At 36.1% G+C, this 16933-nt stretch overlaps 1 protein-coding gene across 1 annotated transcript in view; it reads right to left on the reverse strand.

Annotated features, from left to right (window-relative positions):
• The window catches only part of LOC309627472 (uncharacterized protein), a 347968-nt gene that overhangs the window by 251488 nt on the left and 79547 nt on the right, over positions 1 to 16933 (reverse strand). The gene's annotated exons all lie outside the window — the stretch shown is intronic.

Raw genomic sequence — 16933 nt, forward strand, 5'->3', positions numbered from 1 at the left:
ATTCTGAGGGTAGTCTTTTTGTCTTCTTTATAGTTTCCTTTGCTGTGCAAAAGCTTTTAAGTTTCATTAGGTCCCATTTGTTTATTTTTGTTTTTATTTCCATTTCTCTAGGAGGTGGGTCAAAAAAGATCTTGCTGTGATTTATGTCATAGAGTGTTCTGCCTATGTTTTCCTCTAAATGTTTTATAGTCTCTGACTTTACATTTAGGTCTTTAATCTATTTTGAGTTTATTTTTGTGTATGGTGTTAGGAAGTGTTCTAATTTCATTCTTTTACATGTAGCTGTCCAGTTTTCCCAGCACCACTTATTGAAGAGACTGTCTTTTCTCCATTGTATATTCTTGCCTCCCTTATCAAAGATACTTTGACCATATGTGTGTGGTTTATCTCTGGGCTTTCTATCCTGTTCCATTGATCTATATGTCTATTTTTGTACCATTACCATACTCTGTTGATTACTGTAGCTTTGTAGTATAGTCTGAAGTCCAGGAGCCTGATTCCTCCAGCTCCGTTTTTCTTTCTCAAGATTGCTTTGGCTACTGGTGTCTTTTGTGTTTCCATACAAATTGTGAAATCTTTTGGTTCTAGTTCTCTGAAAAATGCCATTGGTAATTTGATAGCGATTGCATTAAATCTGTAGACTGTTTTGGGTAGTATGCTCATATTCACAATGTTGATTCTTCCAATCCAAGAATATGGTATATCTCTCCATCTCTTTGTATCATCTTTAATTTCTTTCATCAGTGTCTTATAGTTTTCTGCATACAGGTCTTTTGACTCCTTAGGTAGGTTTATTCCTAGGTATTTTATTCTTTTCGTTGCAATGGTAATTTGTTCCGTAATTTCTCTTTCAGATATTTCGTTGTTAGTGCATAGGAATGCAAAAGATTTCTGTGCATTAATTTTGTATATTGCTACTTTACCAAATTCATTGATTAGCTCCAGTAGTTTTCTCAGAGCATCTTTAGAATTCTCTACGTATAGTATCATGTCATCTGCAAACACTGACAGTTTTACTTCTTCTTTTCCTATTTGGATTCCTTTTATTTCTTTTTCATCTCTGACTGCTGTGGCTAAAACTTCCAAAAGTATGTTGAATAATAGCAGTGAGAATGGGCAACCTTGTCTTGTTCCTGATCTTAGAGGAAATGGTTTCAGTTTTTCACCGTTAAGAACGATGGTGGCTGTGGGTTTGTCATATATTGCCTTTATTATGTTGAGGTAGGTTCCCTCTATGCCTACTTTCTGGAGAATTTTTATCATAAATGGGTGTTGAATTTTGTCAAAAGCTTTTTCTGCATCTACTGAGATTATCATATGGTTTTTATCCTTCAGTTTTTTAATGTGGTGTATCACATTGATTAATTTGTGTATATTGAAGAATCCTTGCATTGCTGGGATAAATCCCACTTGATCATGGTGTATGATCCTTTTAATCTGCTATTGGTTTCTGTTTGCTAGTATTTTGTTGAAGATTTTTGCATCTATGTTCATCAGTGATATTGGCCTGTAGTTTTCTTTTTTTGTGACATCTTTGTCTGGTTTTGGTATCAGGGTGATGGTGGCCTCATAGAATGAGTTTGGGAGTGTTTCTCCCTCTGTTATATTTTGGAAGAGTTTGAGAAGGATAGGTGTTAGCTCTTCTCTAAAAGTTTGATAGAATTCGCCTGTGAAGCCATCTGGGCCTGGGCTTTTGTTTGTTAGAAGATTTTTAATCACAGTTTCAATTTCAGTTCTTGTTATTGGTCTGTTGATATTTTCTGTTTCTTCCTGGTTCAGTCTTGGAAGGTTGTGCTTTTCTAAAAATTTGTGCATTTCTTCCAGGTTGCCATGTTATTGGCATATAGTTGCTTGTAGTAATCTCTCATGATCATTTGTATTTTTGCAGAGTCAGTTGTTACTTTGTCTTTTTCATTTCTAATTCTGTTGAATTGAGTCTTCTCCCTTTTTTTCTTGATGAGTCTGGCTAATGGTTTATCAATTTTGTTTATCTTCTCAAAGAACAAGCTTTTAGTTTTATTGATCTTTGCTATTGTTTCCTTCATTTCTTTTTCATTTATTTCTGATCTGATCTTTATGATTTCTTTCCTTCTGCTAACTTCGGAGTTTTTTTGTTCTTCTTTCTCTAATTGCTTTAGGTGTAAGTTTAGGTTGTTTACTTGAGATGTTTCTTGTTTCCTGAAGTAGGACTGTAGTGCTATAAACATCCCTCTTAGAACTGCTTTTGCTGCATCCCAAAGGTTTTGGGTGCTCGTGTTTTCATTATCATTTTTTTCTAGGTATTTTTTGATTTTCTTTTCGAGTTCCTCAGTGATCTCTTGGTTACTAGGTAGTGTATTGTTTAGCCTCCATGTGTTTGTATTTTTTACAGATTTTTTCGTGTAATTGATATCTAGTCTCATAGTGTTGTGGTCAGAAAAGATACTTGATATGATTTCAATTTTCTTAAATTTACCAAGGCTTGATTTCTGACCCAAGATATGATCTATCCTGGAGAATGTTCCATGAGCACTTGAGAAGAAAGTGTATTCTGTTGTTTTTGGATGGAATGTCCTTTAAATATCAATTAAATCCATCTTGTTTAATGTGTCATTTAAAGCTTGTGTTTCCTTATTTATATTCATTTTGGTTGATCTGTCCATTGTTGAAAGTGGGATGTTAAAGTCTCCTACTATTATTGTGTTACTGTCGATTTCCCCTTTTATGGCTGTTAGCATTTGCCTTATTTATTGAGGTGCTCCTATGTTGGGTGCATAAATATTTACAATTGTTATATCTTCTTCTTGGATTGATCCCTTGATCATTATGTAGTGTCCTTCTTTGTCTCTTGTAATAGTCTTTTTTCAGTCTATTTTGTCTGACATGAGAACTGCTACTCCAGCTTTCTTTTGATTCCATTTGCATGGAATATCTTTTTCTTTCCCCTCACTTTCAGCCTGTATGTGTCCCTAGGTCTGAAGTGGTCTCTTGTAGACAGCATATACATGGGTCTTGTTTTTGTATCCATTCAGCCAGTCTATGTATTCTGGTTGGAGCATTTAATCCATTTACATTTAGGGTAATTATTGATATGTATGTTCTTATTACCATTTTCTTAATTTTGGGGGGTTTGTTTTTGTAGGTCTTTTCTTTCTCTTGTTTCTCCTGTCTAGATAAGTTCCTTTAGCATTTGTTGTAAGGCTGGTTTCGTGGTGCTGAATTCTCATAGCTTTTGCTTGTCTGTAAAGCTTTTGATTTCTCCATCGAATCTGAATGAGATCCTTGCTGGGTAGAGTAATCTTGGTTGTAGGTTTTTCCCTTTCATCACTTTAAATATGTCCTGCCACTCCCTTCTACCTTGCAGAGTTTCTGCTGAAAGATCAGCTGTTAACCTTATGGAGATTCCCTTTTGTGTTGTTTGTTGTTTTTCCCTTGGTGCTTTTAATATTTTTTCTTTGTATTTAATTTTTGATAGTTTGATTAATATGTGTCTTGGTGTATTTCTCCTTGGATTTATCCTGTATGGGACTCTCTGTGCTTCCTGGACTTGACTGATTATTTCCTTTCCCATGTTAGGGAAGTTTTCAACTATAATCTCTTCAAATATTTTCTCAGTCCCTTTCTTTTTCTCTTCTTCTCCAGGCACCCCTATAATTCGAATGTTGGTGCATTTAATGTTGTCCCAGAGGTCTCTGAGACTGTCCTCAATTCTTTTCATTCTTTTTCCTTTATTAACTCTGTGGTAGTTATTTCCACTATTTTATCTTCCAGGTCACTTATCCATTCTTCTTCCTCAGTTATTCTGCTATTGATTCCTTCTAGAGAATTTTTAATGTCATCTATTGTGTTGTTCATCATTGTTTGTTTGCTCTTTAGTTCTTCTAGGTCCTTGTTAAATGTTTCTTGTATTTTCTCCATTCTATTTCTAAGATTCTGGACCATCTTTACTATTATTATTCTGAATTCTTTTTGAGGTAGACCTCCTATTTCCTCTTCATTTGTTTGGTGATGGGTTTTTACCTTACTCCTTCATCTGCTGCATATTTCTCTGTCTTTTCATTTTGTTTAACTTACTGTGTTTGGGGTCTCCTTTTCACAGGCTGCGGGTTCATCGTTCCCATTGTTTTTGGTGTCTGCCCCTAGTGGATGAGGTTGGTTCAGTGGGTTGTGTAGGCTTCCTGGTGGAGGGGACTGGTGCCTGTGTTCTGGTGGGTGAGGCTGGATCTTGTCTTGCTGGTGGTGGTGGGCAGGGCCATGTCTGGTGGTGTGTTTTGGAGTGTCTGTGAACTTAGTATGATTTTAGACAGCCTCTCTGCTGATGGGTGGGGTTGTGTTCCTGTCTTGCTATTTGTTTGACATGGGGTGTCCAGCAATGGAGCTTGCTTGCCTTTGCGTGGAGTGGGGTCTTAGTCTTGAGATAGAGATCTCTGGGAGAGCTCTCGCCGTTTCATATTACGTGGGTCCAGGAAGTCTCTGGTGGCCTAATGTCGTGAACTCAGCTCTCCCACCTCGGAGGCTCAGGCCTGACACCAGGCACCAAGACCCTGTCAGCCACATGGAAACCACAAGGAAGAATCTGCACCTGCACTGTGGATGAAAATTTGCAGAGGGGTGAGAGTTTGAATCTTCTGAGCAGGGACAAAGAAGCAAACATTCCAAGAACTGTTTTTCAAGATGCAGACTGCAGATCACCTACCCAGCAATCACCTGGTTGCATCTTCTTCTTGCTGATCCTCTCTCACTTCCTTGGGGTTTGACGTGTGTGTGGGTACAGGAAGGTGTGACGTGCTTGTGCTCTTCGGCTTTTCTGGATTCCTCTTGGCAGCCATACTTAGATTCCACAGCTCCAGACTACTGGTTTATTAACAAGGGTACAACCCAGGAACAGTCAGCCAAATGGAAGAGATGCACAGGGCAAGGTGTGTGAAGCTTCCATGCTCTCTCCAGGACGCCACCCTCCCACTACCTCCACATAGTCAACCCAGCTGCTCACCCTGTTGGCTTATAATTGATTTCTTCCTCTGTCTTCCATATATTCTGCAATATTTTTATATGTTAAATTTTTGTAATAAATATATTTTTAACAACAGTTAAAAAAGAGAGAAACTTTTTTCATAATCTCCATAAATTATTGACCTAATTTTTTTTAATTAAAGTATAGGTGATTTACAATGTTGTGTTAATTTCTGCTATATAGCAAAGCAATTCAGTTACACATATATATTTTCTCCTTTATATTCTTTTCCATTATGGTTTATCACAGGATACTGAATATAGTTCCCTGTGCTATACAGTAAAACCTTGTCGTTTATCCATCCATAAATTATTTAATTAAGTAAAATAGGTATTTAGATTAATGAGAACTTAAAGTAAGATTTAGCACGGTAATACTCAAATTAGATAATCAATGTGCGTGTAATTAAAACTGGTTGTAGAGAGTGTGTGTTTGTGTGCAACATCCATGCTCAAAAATTTCTCCAAATTTCTCTAAACTATAAATAAATTCCAACTTAACCCACTGCATAAATTGTATACTTACGACTCAGTGATAATATTAATACTCCCTCCCCCAAAACGCTTATTTGTAGCCTGGATAATGGTTTATTTTTGCACACTATATGATATTTGGTTCCATTAGAGTTAAAAAAAATATTCCATGAAAAATTAGGATTTAGATATTTCTATAGCATCCCCTTTTTAAAGTTTCTGTTAAGAAAGGAAGAATAATAGCTTGAATCCTGAGGCAACAAAACTTAGTGAAATGAATTAGAGAATGGAAACCCCATACTTAACATTTCAGTCCCCAATCTGTGCTCGTGGCAAGTCGTTTAACTTCTCTGAGTCTCAGTTCCATATCCATACTTTGGAGGGGAAAATAACTTATCAGAACTGCTGTAAGGACTAGAGATATTGTAAAGCATCATCATTAAAGTAATAGTTTACTATTCTATGTATTTTCTGTATATTATCTCATGTAAATGTTAAAACAATCCTATTCTTTTCTCCATTTAAGAAGTTAGGAAACTGAGGTACAAAGAGATTAAACAACTTAGCCAAGGTCACATGCCAAGCAGATCTGAGATTGAAACCTGGGCAGTCTGACTCCAGAGGCTCAGTGCTAAATCACTACACCAACCTATTTCAAAAGGGCACCCTATACTGTTAAAAGTAATAATTGTTGCTTTTGTTACGACTTGCATCAACAATGCTGCTTATCAAAGAGGTCCTTATCCGTTCAATTTTCTCACAAGCAATGCTGTTTTATATTTATTTTCAACTCAGACAGAACAAGAATATCATAAATATGTGTGAATTGGTTAAAAATAACTCCTTAAATGGTTAAAAGTCTTACAAATATAAATCCAGAAGTGATTGTACCTTACAGTTCAAGGTAAAAAAGAATGGCTGATGTAAATTGTGCCAGTACACCATCAACATAAACCATCAGGGCACTATATATTACTGAGCAACCTCCACTCTGTACATATATCTTGATACAAGCAGTGCTTTTGACACCAATCATTTCCTGAGATAAAATACAGTTTGTAGGGGAGTAATTTCAACACCACATAAAATGGCATCCTCCCACAAAAGAAACATTCATTTTCATACCAAAAAACATGCTCACAGTGTTCAGTAATATAGTCAGCAAACACAAAATAAATGCAGTTCTGTACTTCCTCCTAAATTGCTATATTTAGTCTCATTTTCCAACCTAAATATTAATTTCTTACCCACAACAGAAAGTGAATATTAAGAACCAGCTGGTTCTCAAACCTTGAGATAACTGTATATTTTCTCTATGCTCTTTTTCTCCTTGAGATTCATTGGAATTTCCTGGCCAAAATAAACCATGACTCTAAACAACAGATATGATGCTGCTTACCGGCAACAAATAAACTATTTCATTATATAGTATCTCTCTCTCTCCTGCTCCCCTAACAAGCCCTAGATGGATAATAGGTACCTAATATCTGTTGCCCAATCTAAAAAAGCTTTTCATAATCAGTGCATTTAACACACCCTGTGACTAACATCAAAATTGATGTATTTTCATCTAGTATAACACCCACCACGTGGCATATTTCATACTTCTAAGAACTTCACAAACCATAAAGGCATACATTATTACCATCCAAACACCACCAAGAGGAAACATGTAGTTAGGAAATGGTTTTCACAAATAGAAAATGATTTTTGCATATTTTAAAATCTTAATTTAGTTCCATTAAGGTTAAAAAGTTCCAAAAGAAATTAGGACTTTTAGGCTTTCTCATGTTGTTCCCTCTTTCAAGTTTCTCTGAAAAAAGGAACAATAATAACTCTAATCCTGAGGCAACAAAATTTAGTGAAATGAGTCAGATCATGGGAGCCAATCAGATCGAATTCAATAGTCAATCAAATTTGTCAGTAATTTTTTTAATGTTATTCTATACACAGGCCGTATTGGCGGAGCTGAGACCAAACTATAAATAACTGTTGGATTTTAGCAGTCTGTTCCTCTGATGCATTTTAAAAATAAAAGTGATGGGCCTATTATTTCCATACCTGTCTCATCCTAAGACATGCGCATAGGTAAAGCCAAATCAGATCAACTCTGACCACTGATCATATTGCTACGATTTACAGTATCAATCACAACAGTTATGCATTTGAAGTCAATGAATATTGAGAAGCATGGGGCCAGCAAGAAGAGACATATTTTTAATATTTATTAAAATTAGAAGTTATTCTCAGCCTTAATCCTTTTAGACCTTGCCTCAAAGTAAGAATCCATGTTGATTCACATAGTTTTCCCAGGGAAAAAAAAAAATTACCAACATTAGAACACTATTTCATACTCCACCAGACCAGGAAAGGAAAAGAACAGATTAGAAGAGAAGGGAGTTACAAAACAACCAGAAAGTCTGACTTTATGACTAGTTTATGGTGCATATATAGTTGAAAAAAACTACTAACTTTTTAAAGAGAGGGCTTTGGAGCACACCATTTGCTGTATAACCAAGAATCTGACTGGCTTTTGTCCTTGTTCCTGGGAGGGAGACTCTAAATCCTTGGAATTTCCTGAGAAAAAGGAGTGTCTTTGTTATTTACACACTCTTTGACTCATACTTGAGTTTATGCTAATTAAGTGACTCACGTTAGGATCCTAGATAGATTGAGGATGAAGGCTGATTATGTTATTAGATGACTGGGGCTTTGATCTGTGATATCTGCCTGACATCCCAGTCTCTAGGGTCTGGAGATTGAGTTCAATTATGTGGACAATCATTCAATCAGCCATGCCTACATAATGAAACCCCAATAAAAACTATCAGCACCAAAGCTTGAGGGACCTTCCTGATTGGTGAATGCATTAGTGTGGGAGGAGTTTCATGCACCCTGATCCCATGGGAAGAGAGCATGGAAATTCTACATTCGGGACCCTCCCAGAGCCAGCCCTATGAGTCTCTACATTTGGCTGGTCCTGATTTATATCCTTGATAATGTAACTTAATCATTAGTGTAGCTCTTTCCTGAGTTCTGGGAGTTATTCTAGCAAATTATTGAATCTGAGGGAGAGGTTGTGGGAATGCCCTAGATTTGTAGCCAGTTGTTCAGATGTGCAGGTGGTCTGGGGACCCCCAAATTCTCAGCTGGAATCTAAAGGGAGGACAGTCTTACTGGGGACCATGCCTTTAAAACTGTGGTGTCTGATGCTAATTTTGTGTGGTTAGTATCAGAACTGTACTGCAGTACACCACTGAATGTCCCCAGTAGGTATCTAAATGCCTACAGGTTTTTTGCTTTAAACTGGTTAAGGAAAACCCAAGGACAGTATATCGACTATCAGAGCTGTACAACTGGAGCATGACAGAAGGGAGAATAAAACCCAACTCTCCAAGGCTATTCCTCTGCCCATAAAGATAGAATGCCTTGCCACACATCATGGAATCATTCATGTTTCTATCAGCCCAATTTCAATAACCAAAAAATAGATTGGCAATGTTCTATCACAACCCTGAAAGACATCAAGTTTGATACTTACCTCTAAAGAAGATTGTAACACTGTTCCTAAAGAAATTTGAGAGTAAATAATATAGTTTCCATCTTCACATTTCAGTAAAATATGGATGGGTATGTCTGTTTACTAGATAAAACATATCTATCTTTTCCATTACCTGGAATTCTTTGGACATATCCACTTGACCTCAGATTTGTAGACATTTTCTGCTTCTTGATTTCATTTTCTAACACCAGCAATATAAAACAGCCTGAAACTTAATATTCGTATCACAGATGAATTTTAAATACAAGTTGAATTTATAATCTAATCCATTAGAGTTTATGTAATGGCTTTGCAAAGAGAGGCATAATACAAACAAGAATATAGGCAAAATGAATTACATCATAATGAAATTTCTTCCATTTTGTTTGGATTTATCTCTTGCAACATTTTTTTCTTTTCTTTTGAAAGGTAAACTATATTAAAAGCTAAGAATGTGGTTTAATGATTCTGGGTGTTACCTTGGATCATAATATAAAGCTATCTACTCTATACCAAAATATAGTCAATACTAACCTCTTCCTCCCATTAGAAATTACTCTTTTATTTTTGCCATGTGATTCCTTTATGTAAAAATTTTCTGAATTTTTCATTCTTTGTTATTCATAAAATAATTTCTTTCTAAAAGAAAACCCATGTATAAAGGCTCTTTATCTGGTAAGAGAATAAGAGAATTACAAACAAATCTCAGAAAAGAACAAAAAAATATTAAATGATTTACTCAAAGTCATGCCACTAGTGAGGCTAGTAAGTGCCAGAATCTGAGATTTTTTTTTTTGCAAGATTTGGGGCTATTTCTACTACGTTACTTCTGCTTCCATCATTGGTATTGTAGTCAGTAATTTCAAGGGCTGTTTAGAAGGAAGAAATTACAGAATTCACTCACTTAGAGTAAAAGTAAAGTAATGAAATATTGCCTTATTCAACATTTCATTTTGACCATTTTCAAATAAGTATAACTTAATGGTAAGACCTGTCAAGTCTTTATATGATGTAGAAAAAATGTGGAAAGATACCCACCAAGTTACTGATGATGAAAAGTCATATTGGGGAATGGAAAAGTCATATGGGGGAATGTTTTACTTTGAATATTTTTATAACATCTGGGTCTTACTTTTGTAATTATGTCAACATTGAAGCTCAAACATTAGACTTCTGAAAAACTTAGTGCTCTTTTTAAACTTTTTAAGTTGTTTTCAATAATTTCCAAAACCGAACATACATGCAAAAATCCTCAACAAAATACTAGTAAACAGAATCCAACAGCACATTAAAAGGATCATACACCATGATCAAGTGGGGTTTATCCCAGGAATACAAGAATCCTTCAATATACACAAATCAATCAATGTGATAAACCATATTAACAAAATGAAGAAGAAAAACCATATGATCATCTCATTAGATGCATAAAAGCTTCTGACAAAATTCAACACCCATTTATGATAAAAACTCTCCAGAAAGTAGGCATGCAGGGAACATACCGCAAGATAATAAAGGTCATATATGACAAACACACAGGCAACATCGTTCTCAATGGTGAAAAGCTGAAACCATTTCCTCTAAGATCAGGAACAAAACAAGGTTGCCCAATCTCACCACTATTATTAAACATAGTTTTGGAAGTTTTAGCCACAGCAATCAGAGACGAAAAAGAAATAAAAGGAATCCAAATCGGAAAAGAAGAAATAAAACTGTCACTGTTTGCAGATGACATGATACCATACATAGAGAATCCTAAAAATGCTACTTGAAAACTACTAGAGCTAATCAATGAATTTGGTAGAGTAGCAGAATACAAAATTAATACACAGAAATCTCTTGCATTCCTATACACTAACAATGAAAAATCTGAAAGAGAAATTAAGGAAACATTCCTATTTACCATTGCAACAAAAAGAATATAAACCTACCTAAGGAGACAAAAGACCTGTATGCAGAAAACTATAAGACACTGATGAAAGAAATTAAAGATGATACAAACAGATGGAGAAGTATACCATGTTTTTGGATTGGAACAATCAACATTGTGAAAATGACTATACCACCTAAAGCAATCTACAGATTCAATGCAATCCCTATCAAACTACCAATGGCATTTTTTACAGAACTAGAACAAAAACTTTCACAATTTGTATGGAAACACAAAAGACCCCAATACCCAAAGCAATCTTGAGAAGGAAAAACGGAGCTGGAGGAATCAGGCTCCCTGACTTCAGACTATACTACAAAGCTACAATAATCAAGACAGTATGGTACTGGCACAAAAACAGAAATATAGATCAATGGAACAGGATAGAAAGCCTAGAGATAAACCCACACACATATGGTCACCTTATCTTTGATAAAGGAGGCAAGAATATACAATGGAGACAAGACAGCCTCTTCAATAAGTGGTGCTGGGAAAACTGGACAGCTACATGTAAAAGAATGAAATTAGAACACTTCCTAACACCATACACAAAATTAAACTCAAAATGGATTAAAGACCTAAATGTAAGGCCAGACACTATAAAACTCTTAGAGGAAAACATAGGCAGAACACTCTATAACATAAAGCACAGCAAGATCATTTTTGACCCACCTCCTAGAGAAATGGAAATAAAAACAAAAATAAACAAGTGGGATCTAATGAAACTTAAAAGGTTTTGCACAGCAAAAGAAACCATAAAAAAGATGAAACGACAACCACAGAATGGGAGAAAATATTTGCAAGCGAAGCAACTGACCAAGGATTACTCTCCAAAATATACAAGCAGCTCATGCAGCTCAATATCAGAAAAACAAACAACCCAATCAAAAAATGGGCAGAAGACCTAAATAGACAGTTCTCCAAAGAAGATATACAGATTGCCAACAAACACCTGAAAGGTTGCCCAACATCACTAGTCATCAGAGAAATGCAAATCAAAACTACAATGAGGTATCACCTCACACGGGTCAGAATGGCCATCATCAAAAAATCTACAAACAATAAATGCTGGAGAGGGTGTGGAGAAAAGGGAACCCTCTTGCACTGTTGGTGGGAATGTAAATTGATACAGCCACTATGGAGAACAGTATAGAGGTTCCTTATAAAACTAAAAATAGAACTACCGTATGACCCAGCAATCCCACTATTGGGCATATACCCTGAGAAAACCATAATTCAAAGAGTCATGTACCACAATGTTCACTGTAGCACTATTTACAATAGCCAGGACATGGAAGCAACCTAAGTGTCCATCGACAGATCAATGGATAAAGAAGATGTGGCACATATATACAATGAAATATTACTCAGCCATAAAAAGAAATGAAAATGAGTTATTTGTAGTGAGGTGGATGGACCTAGAGTCTGTCGTATAGAGTGAAGTAAGTCAGAAAGAGAAAAACAAATACTGTATGCTAACACATATATATGGAATCTAAAAAAAAAAAAATGGTTTTGACAAACCTAGGGGCAGGACAGGAATAAAGACACAGACGTAGAGATTGGACTTGAGGACACAGGGAGGGGGAAGGGTAAGGTGGGACGAAGTAAGAGAGTAGCATTGAGCTATATACACTATCAAATGTAAAATAGATAGCTAGTGGGAATGAGCTGCATAGCACAGGGAGATCAGCTCGGTGCTTTGTGACCACCTAGAGGGGTGGGATAGGGAGGGTGGGAGGGAGACACAAGAGGGAGAGTATATAGGGATATATGTATACATATAGCTGATTCACTTTGTTATACAGCAGAAACTAACACAATACTGTAAAGCAATTTTACTCCAATAAAGATGTTAAAAAAAGAAATTTCCAAAACCAAGTTGATTTACTTTCACACAATGAAAATGAATAATTAACAAAAAATATTCTCCTCTTCAGCCATAGTGTGCTAATTTCTGGGACAATGTTTGTGACTATCGGTCAACAAACATCAAAGTAAACCCAATGGTATTTTTAAAATTTCAGGGATGGGCACCTAAAGGGCCAGGGGCACTGGCATATTCCATTCTGTAACTAAGAAGCACAGAGGACATATCACTTGTCTATAAAATCACAAGAGGTATAAGTAGGTGACCACTGATTCAGTCCCATACCCTGAAAAACCAGCACTGAATCTCACCAAAGGCAAAAGGAAGAAACTTTTAAATTAAACAAGAGCTAGTAGCACTATAACCTGTATTACTGAGGCTATGTTTAGGCAGAACATATGAGAACTCAATCTAAGCACAAAAAACATATCGACTTCCATATAAATCTGTAACAAGATATAAGAGAAGTTAAATACAAAATAAATGGATTCTGAAAGTTTAAAACAGTCTCTGCCATGTCTTACTGAGGATCTCAGAGCTTTTAAAGATAAAAGAAAAAAAAGCCAAAACAGTTAAAATTGTAGTATGTATATATGCAATGCACACATTCAACAAATTAACACATTTTGCAGAAAAGCATACAGTGTAGACTGGGTTAGTCATAAGATAATTACAGGATTTAAAAATACATAGGGCAGGGACTTCCCTGGTGGGGCAATGGTGAAGAATCTGCCTGCCAATGCAGGGGACACGGGTTCAAGCTCTGGTCCGGGAAGATCCCACATGCCGCAGAGCAACTAAGCCCATGCACCACAACTACTGAAGCCCATGTACCTAGAGCCTGTGCTCCTCAACGAGAGAAGCCACCGCAATGAGAAGCCTGCGCTCCGCAACAAAGACCCATTTCAGCCAAAAATAAATGCACTAAATAAATTTTTTTAAAAAATACATAGGGCAGTATAGGTGTTGAGGTGTGGTCATGAGACAAAAGGTCTCATGTTTATGATAAACAGCCTTCAATCCTGTTAACACATCTCTGAGACTGTATACAACTGATCTTGAAAAATCTAAATCAGGGCCCGTCATGCATGTGAGATCTGAGCCCAGAGTGCCGCCACCTCACCCCTGAGACAGAGTTGGCCTACATTTACCTTTTGAAGGTTTCAATGGGACTCTACAACAAACTTCATTGGTGTCCTTGACAGACAGAGAATACCACATTAGATTAACCATGGATCAGAAATATTTCAGTATCTACACTCTTAGGTAGACGTTGTTAACGTGCTCTGCTAGCAACAAAAATTCTTGGGGAACTCAGTGAAGTGTTACAAATTCTATCTCTATTTCATAAGCCTACTTTCTTTAGTTCTAGAAATGGACTCATTTTAATATTCAAATACTCAGGACAGGCATTCTAATACCATATCTGATACCATGGTATCAGTATCAAATAACTTCAGCCACCACGTACTCTAGCAAGCAAAGATGAAACAGATGTAGCAGATGATTGTCTAGTGTACATGAATGACTGAATATCTGAATAAACAGAAGAAAGAAAGAACAGAAAGAGGTAGACATAGAAACGAAAAGGAAAGAAGACAGGAAGGAAAGAGAGAGCAAGCAGTGAACAGTGCATTCCGGTGGGACAGGGAGTCAAACTGGATAATTCACACCTGAACCCATCAGTCTTCCGGAGCACAAGCCTTGAAAAACCCGTAATGGACATGATCAGTGTGATTTGGTAGAAAACGCGATTGATTTAATGTCAGAAGATTTGGCTCTAACTAGCAATGTGACCTAAGATGAGTCACTTAACCTTGGCCTGAGTTTCATTTTTAAAGTAAAGACATTAGATTAGATAATCTTTATATTTCCTTCAAGATCTAATATAGTGTAATTCCATTTCTCTTTTTGCTATGTAGCAATTGTAATCAAATCAACGGATAGAAAAGAACCTCAGCAGATTATCAAATTAATGAGGATAAAATGAAATCCAAGATTTAAAAGCTCCTCAAAAAGTATTACATGTTTTACAAGTGTTAGGTATTATTCTCTCCATTATTAATACAAATATCTGATGTAAAAATTCTAAAATAAAAAGCACTTTAAAGTTTCCAAATATCTAAAAGTGAGGCCATGTGTATCTATGTAAGAAAGTGTCAAATTTGATATGTTCTTATATTTTATTATATCTTTTTCAAATCTCTACTGAAGATTATTTAGAAGTTACATAATGGAGTAATAAGTCATTTAGGTTTATGTTTACCTTTTCAATTTGATTGGAAGCATCTTCAGAGTAGTAATCATGTCATAAATCTATGTATACATAAAACCAATGTCATATGAGAAAATATGGACAAAAATTCCTTAGAAACTGTAAAGAATTACAAAGACTCCATATTCCTGGTAAACTATAAAGGGCTGTATATACTGCATTGTAAACTAAAGAACAGAAAGGGAAGGAATATGTGCTCAATGAATGTTGGTTAAATTTAAATTATATGAACCAAAGGATCTGGGTTCAAAAAGTTACACAGAACAAAGGTGTCATACAAATAACAATGAGTCTACTGACAAACCCCTCTCAGGTTTACTGCCAAGAGTTTGCTGGACAAGTTTTTTTTTTTTTTTTTTTAACTTTGGGTTTGTTTATTTATTTATTTATTTATTTATTTATTTATTTATTTATTTATGGCTGTGTTGGGTCTTCGTTTCTGTGCGAGGGCTTTCTCTAGTTGCGGCAAGTGGGGGCCACTCTTCATCGCGGTGCGCGGGCCTCTCACTATCACGGCCTCTCTTGTTGTGGAGCACAGGCTCCAGACGCACAGGCTCAGTAGTTGTGGCTCACGGGCCTAGTTGCTCCGCGGCATGTGGGATCTTCCCAGACCAGGGCTCGAACCCGTGTCCCCTGCATTGGCAGGCGGATTCTCAACTGCTGCGCCACCAGGGAAGCCCTGTTGGACAAGTTTTGAACCAAAAAACAAAAGGAAGGATTTAACCCCATCTCTAGAGTCAGAAGCCAGTAAATTTAACTTGCCAAAGATGTCTGGAGTGGATAATAGTATGGTAACCCTGATCTTAATAAGAAGTGTAAAGAGAACTCAAGAAAAAAATTGTTAATGAAAAATTTTAGAAGTAAGAGAAAAGATACATTGCACAATAGATGGCTAAAAAACAGCCATTCTCTAGTTTATCAACTGCTTCATCTGTGTCTCTGTAAAATGTCTAAAAATAAATCTAGAATACAGTTGATTTATGAGCTCTACATTCTGTAATCTCACATTTTGCCATTATATCAGTATTACAATGATGTAAATCTGAATCATTTGGCTTACCATCAACATAAAATTCAAACAGAAAAAAAAAATGCAACAGAACAAAGAGTTTCAAAAAGTAAAATAAAACTTTTTTCCTTACTCACACAAACTCGGGTTCCAATCCACTCTTTGCAACAATCTCTTCTTATACAATTTGGTTAAATTCATATGAGCTTTTTTATGTTATCAATCTCCTCCCACAACGTTGTAATCACTACAAACTTGAATTCCCTCCTACAATATTCTTGCAAATTCTTCTAAGTTCTTTAATTGACAACAGTCATTGTTTTTTTCTCTCCCTATGACTTTTAAGTCATAGTCTTGCTATTAATGGTCAAATTACAACATCCTCTAAAAAGAAAAGCAAAAGAAAAAAGTAGGTGACTCCAAGATATTACTATAGACTATTCAGCGTAAAATTCAACACATTGAACACTTCCACCAGTAACTCTAATATTTTACTATTTGCTTTATTGGGCATACTTGGGTGTCCAAAGCAATTTGCTAACAAAATGTCTGTTACAGTTAGACACAGTAAGTTAGCCTGTAATTAGGAGGTAGAGGACCTCACCAGGCTTAATTGGGAATGCCTGCCTTTGATCTATTTCCTAGATGAGAGAAAGCAACCTGCATTAGGGGAGAAGTTCAAAATGTCAACTGGTAGAATGCACAGGATACCTGTGTAATAGCAATCAATTCATCATCAACCTCTTTACTGTGTTGACTTTGTCAACTGTTTGTTCATTAGTTTCTCATGCACAAACACTGCAGACAGATATCAAGTCATAATAAATGCCAGCTATTACAGA

This window comes from Balaenoptera borealis, assembly GCF_965194805.1.
Source record: "Balaenoptera borealis genome assembly, chromosome: 4".
Lineage (NCBI taxonomy): Eukaryota > Metazoa > Chordata > Mammalia > Artiodactyla > Balaenopteridae > Balaenoptera > Balaenoptera borealis.